Below are 12,257 nucleotides of genomic sequence, written 5' to 3'. Positions count from 1 at the left end.
TTACATGTAGAGCAGCTCCACTCCAATACTGGACCATCCAAACAAAGAAAGCATTTACATCGATCTCCTATGTGCTCAGGATGGGTTTGAAAAACATTTGGTAGGGAAAAATCAACAGGATATGGTGGCTGCCTGACTATGGGAGGTGACAGAATTAGAAAATGTCTTGAATGATCCTCAAGTTTCTGGCTTTGGCAAATGTCAAGAGTGGAGCCATGCACCAAGAAACATACAAAAGGGAGAGGGAGCTCTTGTAAAGGAAACGATGGCATAAGAAGTATTGAGCAGAATGGTGATTATAGATTTGAAAGTTTAAAAGAGCAAATGACTAAGGAGGCTTATATTTAGAATGGGCACTGACACATGACAGGGATATGAGGCAAGAAGGGATTAGTAGGCCACAGGTTTAAATGTGACCTTGCTACACGTTTGGTCAGAGTCACTAAGACTGTCTGATGATGCTCAGATTGGGTGCTCAGTGATAGTTCATGAACTCAGTAGATTAGCTTTTGGGTAATAATATGGCAAGTCTGAAAGGTATTCAACCACTATTTCATTCAGTAAATGCCTACTATGCACTATAAACTCAGTCACCTGAGAATATAACTGGGTGCCTCGGTTAAGTGTCTGCCTTGGCTCAAATCATGATTTCAAGGTCCTGGGATCGAGCCCTCTCTTGGGCTCCCAGCTTAGTGGGGAGTCTGCTTCTCCCTCTGAGGGAATGCTCTCTCTCTCTCAAATAAATAAAATACTTCTTAAAATAAAAAAAAAAGAATGAAATTTTGCCATTTGCAACAATGTGGATGAAGTTAGAGTGTATTATGTTAAGCAAAATAAGTCAGAGAAAGACAAATACCATATGATTTCACTCACATGTGGAATTTAAGAGAAAAAAAACCCAGATGAACATAGGGGAAGGGAAAAAGAGAGAGAGGGAGAGAGAGAAGAAACCATAAGAGACTCTTAATGTTATACACAATTAATGAATCATCGAACTTTACACCAAAAACCAGGAAAGTACTGTATGGTGACTAACATAATAAAAAATATTATTGTAAAAAAAAAAAAGAAAAAGAAAAAAAGAAACCATAAGAGACTCTTAATGATAGAAAACAAACTGAGGGTTGATGGAGGGAGGTGCGCTGGGGATGGGCTAAATGGGTGATGGGCATTAAGTAGGGCACTTGTGATAAGCACTGGGTGTTGTATGTAAGTGATGAACCACTAAATTCTAGTCTTGAAACCAATATTACACTATATGCCAACTAACTACAATTAAAATTTAAAAAATTTAAAGACAAAAACAAAGCTAAAAATGAATTTATCTTATATGTAATAGGGTTTTAACTTGACAGAGAAAGACATAAATATATGATCTCACTTCTTTGCAGTATTTAAAAAAACAAATGCATAAAAAACAAAAAGCAGAATCAGAAGATAATAAGAGAGCTCAATATAGAACAGGAAAGCTCAATTCCAGGGGCAGGGATGCAGGACAGGGCCAGAAGAGGACCAGGGTCACAGACAAAGTGGTCAATGGTGTTGGGGCCACAAAAGGGGAGTTGTGTGATAAAGTAGATAGGGATTGGATAGCAGAGGAAAGCTGTGACCCAGCACAGGGCCACCAGCTTCATGCAGAGATGGCTGTTCATGATGATAGGATAATGGAGAGGCTGGCAGATGGCCAAGTACCTATCAAAAGCCATGAGGGGTAGTAAGAGGGTCTCAGTGGTGCCCATGGAGAAGAAGAAGTAGAACTGGAAGAAGCAAGCTGTGAAAGAGGTGGTTTTGGTCTCAGATAGGAAGTTCTTTAACATATTGGGAATAGTCGTGTTGATGTAACAGATCTCCAGGAGTGAGCAGTTGGCCAGCAGAATGTACATGGGGGTGTGAAGCCTGCAATCCAGCTTCACTGCACAGACAATGGCCCCGTTCCCCATCAGAAAGGACAGAAAGAACAGCATAAAGAGGAGGACCTGAACCTCCCTGGAGCACGGAAAACTCGAGTAGGAATTCAGTCACTGTGCTGACTCCTGACATATTCATGGCTTCCTAAGGGATGGAGAAGAAAAGTGACAATGACAAAGATGGCCTTAATCTACCATCCTCAGGATTATTTCCTTTTTGGAGATCCCTAGCTCCCTCAGATTCTATTATTCCATTAAATAAATAATATAACTATACTGCTGAAGTCTATGACCTTTGGAGAGTGGTTGGTATGATCAGACTGTGAATCTTTGTATTCTCGTGTTTCTCTTTCAGAATTTTCTCACAGTAAAAGACAGGATGTTATGTGATAAGCAGCATGGAAAAGGTTAATGGCAGTACTCACGAATGTAAGTAGGTATGAAAATCATGTATTTGTATCTATAGATTAGGAGATATAGACCCTTGATATTGGACACAGAATTTCAATTACTTAGATCTTTGGAATTAGAGACACAAATGTTAGGCATCAGAAAGGAAGAAAGGTAATGACACACTGAAATCTTTATGCATTTCACTGTTAATCTGGATCAGTGTTGAATTGTAAGTGTTGGTGTCTTAAGGTCATCTGACAACTAAGACAAAAAGCATCAAACATACCATCCATTCTTCGGTATTCATCACGGTTTGTTAATAAGAATTTGAACTCCCAGACACCTACATAATAGGTTTCATATCAGTTCCATCTTCTACCTGTTGAATTAAAATACTTCTGTAAAACATGGGTCTAGGTTACATCTCTACTAACAGGTAGAAAAACTGAGCAATGTATCTTGTGTATTATTTAAAGATTTTTGAGGGTTTTGCCTGAAGTGTCACAAAGTGTCCTAGAAAGGCCTCTAATCTTCTGGCTTATGGATAGAGGCAGAGACTCCCAAATGTCAGATAGTGCCAAGCAGAGGCCTCTGGAAACCAAGAACAGTGGTGGCAGCCATAAACTTTCCCATTGGACAAAGATTCCCTGTCTACTTCCTCACCCCGTCACCCTCATCCTACTCTAGGTGTGGAAGGTTGGCGTTGTTTCGGGCAGTTGAAGGAGAATCTTTGTGGAAACTTCCTTCTCTGAGTTAGACTTAGATGTTGTGTGATTTCCATGGTGAGAAAAGCAAAACAAAGCCTATGAAATTGCCTACAATTCTGTTGTTAATAGTTTGGTCTTAATTTATTAATTTATTTTAGGAGCTGCTCCATTAGTGAGGGACAGTCATCATTTGGGCCTAAATGACCCAACTGACATGATTGAGTGATGATACTTATTCAGAAAAATACAAGCACAGAATACAGATCCAGACACTTTCAATAAAAGTCTAGCTAAGAATATTTATTAATGTAATCGTTATAAAATGCATTACTTTCCAGATTGCATAATGCCATAGCTTGGAGGATGATCTTGATGACTGCAATTAGTGACACAAGGGTTCAGAATAATTCAGAATTTTCTACACCACACTTCTCCGTAAGGCTCCTCTTGGGTCTGTGACTAGATCATATTTGGCAAAACCAAGCTGTGAGCAATACCTCCATAGCAGAAATTCAGAGAAACCCAGAAGGGAAAGAAACCACGAGGAAAGAGGTGTAAAAGGAGGAAGTATTTGTTGGTTAATATGTATGAGGTTTGCAAGGGCTTTGTAAGCCATGTGGGAGTGAACCCACCACCCAGCAGTGCTCGGTCAGGTTGTTCTCCCTCCTCATGATGCCTGATCATCTGCTCTGTGGCAGAGCCACACTCGGCTAAAATCAGAAAGAGCTGAAGTTTTATCTGGCCTGTTCCTCCGAGCCGCTTTGTCAGTCATTTCCAGACGTCACTTCACTAACATGCTATTTCCCCCAAAGACCTTGTTCTGACTGGATGCACCTCCTGGTTAATAAGGATGGACTTTCCATACTTCCTCATCCTCATCACTCTCATTTCCTGACTGCCAGCCCTTCAGTTGTAAAGATTAATCTCCTCACATTCTTCATGGAAGGTGAGGTGCTATTATTTCCACAAACACATAGAAGAAGGCAGATCTAAAAGGCATACCTAAGAGCTATCCTATGCTTGCATGTCTTCTGAACCTACCTCCTTAAAGATCTGGCAGGTCTGACTTGCAATCTCCTGTTTTCACTGCAGCAGAAGGTAAGCATGATGGAGGGCACGGCCTCCTTGGCAGAGAGCAGCCCAGAGAGGGTGCTTACATTGCTGGACACATGATACTAATTTAGAGAGAAACTGGCTCATTTGCTGCACAACAGAGACCTATCTATGTTTCTCTGAAATCTGTGTCCTATTCCTCCTAAGGGATAAATCTCCTATGAATTCCAAAAGTGAGAATTTATGAGAGAAGATTGTCAGTTATATCCTCAGGATATGTTCCCTCTGGAACCCCTTGATTGGCCTTTGGGACTGAGTTTCCCCCATGGTGATCAGATACCCTCACGCTATTCTTAGAGCAGATGCTTATTTTGTTGTACAGACAGGTTACTCTTATGATGGTGCAATCTCTATAGCATCACCAGCGTAGCTGGAATACAGGATTTTTGTTTATCTTCTTACTCCTTTATATTCAACTTTATTCATTTTTTGAGTTTTGAAGTCTTAACTGTCAATATCATAGTTATGACATCAGAGTTTTCATTCTCATTCCTGTTGGCTCACTCCATGGTTTGAAAAAGGTTATTCCCTTTCTCTGGTAACAGGCTCTCTTAAGTCAGGTCTGCGTTTCTAGTAGTACACTGATAAGTAAATTCCATTTCATGATGGACAGGTCTCAGGAGCAGAGACCACGGGGTAGGTGATGAAATGTCAAAGTTCTAGAAGGTACCTCCCATTCTAGTCCTCTATTTTATTTCCAACTATTATTAGCAGATGTGCCGAAAAGCTGCTATGAATGCTGAAATTTTCTTGGCTTCTTTTAAGCAAGACATTGTTAAGAGAAGTGTCTGAAACTTTGGGTCCCCTTTGTTTTCTTTCTTTCTTTTTAGGTGTTGTTGACATAATACATTATTTTAGTTTCAGGTGTAGAACACAATGATTTGATACTTTTATATATTGCAAAATGATCACTACAATAAGTCTAATTAACATCCATCACCACACAGAATTACAAAATATTTTTCTTGTGGTAAGAACTTTTAAGATCTACGCTCTTACTTAGCAGTTTTCAAATATGCAATACAGTATTATTAACAATAGTCACCATGCTGCACATTACATCCCCAGGACTTATTTATTATATAACTGGAAATTTGTACCTTTTGACCCCCTTCACCTATTTCAGCAACCCCTATCCCTCACCTCTGGCAACCATCAGTCTTCTTTATCTATGAGCTTGGTTTTAGGATTTTTGTTTTGTTTTGATTTGATTTTAGACTCCACATATAAGTGAGGTTATAAGGTATTTATCTTTCTCAGTCTGATTCATTTTACTTAGCATAATGCCCTCCAGGTTCATCCATGTTGCTGCGAATGGCAAGATTTCCATCTTTTTTATGGTTGAATAATATTCCACTACTATATACACACTACATTTTCTTTATCCTTTCATCCACTGATAGACATTTAGGTTGTTTCCACTTTCTGGCCTTTGTAAATAATGATGCATTTAAACAGGGGTGCAGATATCTCTTGTAGATAGTGATTTCACTTCCATCAGATATATACCCAGAAGTGGAATTGCTGGATTATATGGTAGTTCTCTTATTTTTTTTTTCAGGAAACTCCATACTGTTTTCCATAGTGGCTATACTAATTTACATTCCCACAATAGTGTACAAAGGTTCTTTTTCTTCACATTCCCACCAGCACTTCTTTTTTTTTTAAAGATTTTATTTATTTATTCGACAGAGATAGAGACAGCCAGCGAGAGAGGGAACACAAGCAAGGGGAGTGGGAGAGGAAGAAGCAGGCTCATAGCGGAAGAGCCTGATGTGGGGCTCGATCCCATAATGCCGGGATCACGTCCTGAGCCAAAGGCAGACGCTTAACTGCTGTGCCACCCAGGTGCCCCAACCCACCAGCACTTCTTATTTCTTGTCTTTTTGATAGCCATTCTAACAAATGTGAGGCCATTTGTCACTGTGGTTTTGATTTGCATTTTCCTGACGAGAAAGAGATTTGTTAAGTGCTCCCTCATTTTAAGAAAAAGTACTCCCTTGTTTTATTTTAATGAAAAGTGAGAAAGTAGTAATAAGGAAGGTAAATAGCAAGTATAATTTTATTTATTGGGGATTAAATGGTCCTAATTACTACTAAAGAAGAATGCTAAATGCATTAATATGTTGTGCTGTATAAAAAGAGCATTAGATCATGTCTCAGATTGACCTCTCTTTGTATTATAGCTCTGTCATATACTCAACTATATGATCCTTGGTATATTATTTAACCTCATTAAGCCCCAGATATTTAACTATAAATATACTAGTTCTATCCTGATATAGTTGAGAAAACTAAATAACAATGTCTGTAAAATGCCTACTATGTGGTAAATATCCAATAAACGAGAGTCTTCCCCTTTTGCATGAAGTTTAACACAAAAGAAGGGAAAATTTTCTCTGGAAGAAATATTTCTGTTATTCTGTTTTTTAATTTCTCACATATATGAAAGAAAAAAATGCATGCATAAATATATATGTGTATATTTATACTCTACCTTTTCTGAAAAACAAAATATGTAAACAAAAAATTTAAATTTAAATGAACATAGCTAGGAGAAACCGTGGGAGAGGGAGACAGAATTGTATCAGAAAACCTAAGTTTACGAAAGCTTTCACAACAGAAAGCAAGCAAGCTAGCTCGTTAGCTAACATAGCTAACATCACACTTAATTGTGAGAAACTAAGTTTTCCACTAGGATCAACTGATCCTAGCAAAGACATCTCCTCTCACCACTCCTTTTCAACACTGTACTGGAAGTTCCTGTTAATGCAGTAAGACAAGAAAAGAAAATGTGTACAGATTGGAAAGGAAGACATAAAACTATCATTTCCACAGATGACATGTCCTTGAATTCTTTCTCGAGACAAGACCAAGAACCTTTGGTGACACCTTTGGGGATGGGCTGGCTCAAGGCCCCGGGGCCCATGGTCTCCCCAGTTCACCCAGCAACAGAATCAATAAAAAAAATTCCTGGAACTAATAAGTGGTATTAGGGTGCAGGATACAAAATCAATACAAAAAGTCAATTTCTTTCCTATATACCATCAATGAATAAGGAGAATTTGAAATTAAAAACATGATATCATTTACATTTGCAGCTCAAAAAATTAAATATTTGCATATCTAAAAAATATGTGTGGAACTATGAGGAGAAATACAAAGCTCTGATGAACAAGCTCAAAGAACTAAATGAATGACGAGATAGTCAATGTTCATTAATAGGAAGATCTAATATTGTCAAGATGTCAATATTGTCTAGATGTCCCAACTTGATTTACAGATTCAATGCAATCCCAATTGAAATTCCAGAAATTGCTTTATGAGCATCAACTGATTCTGAAGCTTATATAAGCGGAAAAGGACTCAGACTAGTTGATACAATATTGAAGGAGAAGAACAAAGTGGGAAGACTACCCTGAACTGACTTTAAGACTTCCTATAAAGGCACAGTAATTAAGACAGTGTGATACTGGCAAAAGAATAGACCAATAGGTCAGTATAACAAAATAGAGAGACCAGAAATAGATTCCCAGAAATACAGTGAACTGATCTTTGACAAAGGAGCAAAGGCAGTATAATGGAGCAAAGAGGGTCTCTTTAGCTAACAGCGCTGGAATAACCGGACATTCATATGCAAAAAAAAAAAGAAAAAGGCAGCAGCAGCTAGATTTGAATCTTTGAAATTTCACAATTAACTCAAAATAGATCATACACCCAAATGTAAAATGCAAAACCACAAAACTTCTAGAAGATAAATAGGAGGGGGTTAAGATGGCGGAGGAGTAGGGGACCCCTTTTTCAGCTGGTCCCCTGAGTTGAGTTGGAGAGGTACCAGACCAGCCTGAACATCCACGGAACCAGCCTGAGACGCAGAAAGATACATCTGGATCTCTACAAATGAACATCTCCAGTGCTGAGTATTGAGGTACGAAGCGGGGAGCTGTGAAACCGCGCACAGATATCTGAAGATAAACGGAAGGGGGAGGGAGCCGCCATGTTCGGGTGCCGGGAAGCGGTAGCCACCTGCACGGGGGAGCAGGCAGACTCGCGGAACAGCACCTGTGAGAGAGCAGACTGTGACCGTGAGCCGGGAGTGTGCGCCACCAGACTTCTCACGGAACTCCGTTGTGCTCACTGAAACCAGACAGACTGGGAGCTCCGGGAGCGCGCGGGGGCAGCTGGCAGCTGGCGGTGTTGGCTGGCGGCTGGCGGTGTTAGAAACACGAAGGACAGAGACGCGCAGGCCCTGGAAGTGAGGGCTGGGACGCCGGGTGTGGGGCGCACATCCCGGGACGCTGCAGGGTTGATCAGCACCAACGGAAACAGAGTTAAAGTGGCCATATCATCAGTGGAGAATGTCCCGCGATCCCCTCTGTTCTGTGACAGAGGCTGAGATTCGGCCACTGCTGCTCTGTCTCTCAGAAGAGGCACAGCAAACCGCCAGGGAAAGCCACCACAGAACAAAAGCCTTAAAACACCGGCTCACAGGGTGCCCATCCCCATGCCCCCTCGCAGGAGCATGGAGACCCTACCCAAACAGGGTTCCCTCAGTATTGGTGAGGCAGGCCCCTCCCAATGAAGGCAGGCTGAAAAATCAAGAAGCCCACATCCCTAAGATCCCTATAAAACAAGGGTGCACGGCCTGGGTCCTGGTCAATAATTTGGGCTCTGGACAACCCACAACCTCTCCTCATCAGAATGAGGAGAAGGAGAAGTCCCCCCCCAGCAAAGAAAAGACGAGTCTGTGGCCTCTGCCACAGAACTAATGGATATGGATGTAACCAAATTATCAGAAATGGAATTCAGAGTAACAATGGTCAAGATGATGAGTAGACTTGAAAAAAGTATTAACGAAAATGTTAATGAGAATATAGAATCTCTAAGGGCACAAATGAGAGTGAATCTGACAGAAATTAAAAATTCTATGAGCCAAATGCAGTCAAAACTAGAGGCTTTGACGGCCAGGGTCACTGAGGCAGAGGAACGTATTAGCGAATTGGAGGATGGGTTAGTAGAAGAAAAAATGAAAATAGAAGCTGGACTTAAAAAACTCCACGCCCATGAATGTAGGTTACAGGAGATTACTGACTCAATGAAACGATCCAATGTCAGAATCATCGGCATCCCCGAGGGGGTGGACAAAAACAGAGGTCTAGAAGAGATATTTGAACAAATTGTAGCTGAAAACATCCCTAATCTAGTGATGGAAACAAACATTCGTGTCCAAGAGGCAGAGAGGACCCCTCCCAAGCTCAACCACGACAAACCTACGCCATGTCACGTCATAGTGCATTTCGCAAATATTAGATCCAAGGACACAGTACTGAAAGCAGCCAGGGCAAAGAAATTTCTCATGTACCAAGGCAAAGGTATCAGAATTACATCAGACCTGTCTACACAGACCTGGAATGAGAGAAAGGGTTGAGAAGGCATTTTTAAAGTTCTTTCAGAGAAAAACATGCAGCCAAGGATCCTTTATCCAGCAAGGCTGTCATTCAGAATTGATGGAGAAATAAAGACCTTCCAGAATCGCCAGTCATTAACCAATTTTGCAATGACAAAACCAGCCCTACAGGAGATATTAAGGGGGAGTTTGATAAATGTAAAAAACCCCAAGAGTGATACAGAACAGAAAGTCACAACCGATACAAACAAAGACTTTACTGACAACATGGCATCATTAAAATCATATCTCTCAGTATTCAGTCTCAATGTGAATGGCTTAAATGCTCCCATAAAGCGCCACAGCATTGCAGACTGGATAAAAAGAAATGACCCATCCATTTGCTGTCTACAAGAGACTCATTTTGAACCTAAAGATACATTCAGACTGAAGGTAAAGGGATGGAGTACCATCCTTCACAAAAATGGACCTCAAAAGAAAGCTGAGGTAGCAATTCTCATCTCAGATAGATTGGATTTTAAACTAAAGACTATAGTTAGAGACGCAGAGGGGCACTATATTATTCTTAAAGGATGTATCCAACAAGTGGATATGACAATTGTAAATATATATGCCCCCAACAGGGGAGCAGCAAGATACACAAGCCAACTCTTAACCAGAATAAAGAGACATATAGATAAAAATATGTTAATAGTAGGGGACCTCAACACCCCACCATCAGAAATAGACAGAACACCCTTGCAAAAACTAAGCAAAGAATCAAAGGCTTTGAATGCCATACTCGGCGAGTTGGACCTCATAGATATATAGAATACTACACCCCAGAACCAAAGAATACTCATTCTATTCTAATGCCCATGGAACATTCTAAGAATAGACCATGATCTGGGACACAAACAGATCTCAACCGATACCAAAAGACTGAAATTATTCCCTGCATATTCTCAGACCACAACGCTTTGAAAGTGGAACTCAACCACAAGGAAAAATTTGGAAGAAACTCAAACACTTGGAGACTAAGAACCATCCTGCTCAGGAATGATTCGATAAAACAGGAAATCAAAAATCACATTAATTTATGGAGACCAACGAGAATGAAAACACAACGGTCCAAAACCTATGGGATACTGCAAAGGCAGTCCTAAGGGGAAAATATATAGCCATCCAAGCCTCACTCAAAAGAATAGAAAAATCTAAAATGCAGTTTTTAAATTCTCACCTCGAGAAGCTGGAACAGCAACAGAGGGACAGGCCTAATCCACGCACGAGGAAGCATTTGACCAAAATTAGAGCAGAAATCAATGAATTAGAAACCAGGAGTACAGTAGAGCAGATCAACAGATCTAGAAGCTGGTTCTTTGAGAGAATTAATAACATTGACAGGCCTCTGGCAAGACTTATCCAAAAGAATAGAGAAAGGACCCAAATTAATAAAATTATGAATGAAAAAGGAGAGGTCACAACCGACAACAATGAAATTGGTAGGATTATTAGAAACTTTTAACACGAGCTTTATGCCAATAAATTAAGCAATCTGGAAGAGATGGAGACCTTCCGGAAAACCCATAAACTACCAAGACAGAAACAGGAAGAAATTGATTTTTTTAAACAGGCCAATTAATTATGAAGAGATTGAGTCAGTGATAAACAATCTTCCAAAAAAATAAAACTCCAGGCCCAGATGGTTTTCCTGGGGAATTCTACCAAACATTCAGAGAAGAAATAATACCTATTCTCCTAAAGATATTTCAAAAAATATAAACAGAAAGAAAGCTACCAAACTCATTCTATGAGGCCAATATTACCTTGATCCCCAAACCAGGCAAAGACCCCATGAAAAAGGAGAATTACAGACCGATTTCCCTAATGAATATGGACGCCAAAATCCTCAACAAGATCCTGGCAAATAGAATCCAACTGTAGGATGCCTGAGTGGCTCAGCTGATTAAGTGGCTGCCTTTAGCTCAGGTCATGATCCCAGAGTCCTTGGATTGAGTCCCACATCGGGCTCCTTGCTCAGCTAGAAGCCTACTCCTCTATCTCCCTCTGCTGCTCTCTCAAATAAATGAAATCTTAAAAAAAAAAAAAAGAATCCAAATGTACATTAAAAGGATTATCCATCATGACCAAGTGGAATTCATCCCTGGGATGCAAGGGTGGTACAACATTCGCAAATCAATCAGTGTCTTAGATTTTATCCAGAAGGAGAAATTCAAAAATCATATGATTCTCTCAATAGATGCAGAAAAAGCATTTGACAAAATACAGCATCCTTTCCTGATTAAAACCCTTCAGAGTGTAGGGATAGAGAGTACATTCCTCAATCTCATAAAAACCATCTATGAAAAGCCTACAGCAAATATTATTCTCAATGGGGAAAAGCTGGAAGCCTTTCCCTTAAGATCAGGAATACGACAAGGATGCCCACTCTCGCCACTATTATTCAACATAGTACTAGAAGTCCTTGCAACAGCAATCAGACAACTAAAAGGGATCAAAGGTATCCAAATCAGCTAAGAAGAAGTCAAACTGTCTCTCTTCGCAGATGACATGATACTCTATATGGAAAACCCAAAAGAACCCACTCCCAAACTATTAGAAGTTATAGAGCAATTCAGTAATGTGGCGGGATACAAATCAATGCTCAGAAATCAGTTGCATTTCTATACACAAATAATGAGACTGAAGAAAGAGAAATTAGGGAATCCATCTGATTTACAATAGCACCAA

The 12,257-nt window shown here is 40.1% G+C and overlaps 1 pseudogene; it reads right to left on the bottom strand.

The window, feature by feature from the left end:
- Nucleotides 1-1,430: 1,430 nt before the first annotated feature.
- On the bottom strand, nucleotides 1,431-2,046 carry LOC123784834 (olfactory receptor 11H6-like; annotated as a pseudogene).
- Nucleotides 2,047-12,257: the final 10,211 nt, after the last annotated feature.

Source organism: Ursus americanus, chromosome 32 (genome assembly GCF_024610735.1).
Source record: "Ursus americanus isolate L20-20 chromosome 32, mUrsAme1.1.p, whole genome shotgun sequence".
Taxonomy (NCBI): domain Eukaryota; kingdom Metazoa; phylum Chordata; class Mammalia; order Carnivora; family Ursidae; genus Ursus; species Ursus americanus.
This window is presented reverse-complemented; position numbering and strand designations above follow the sequence as displayed.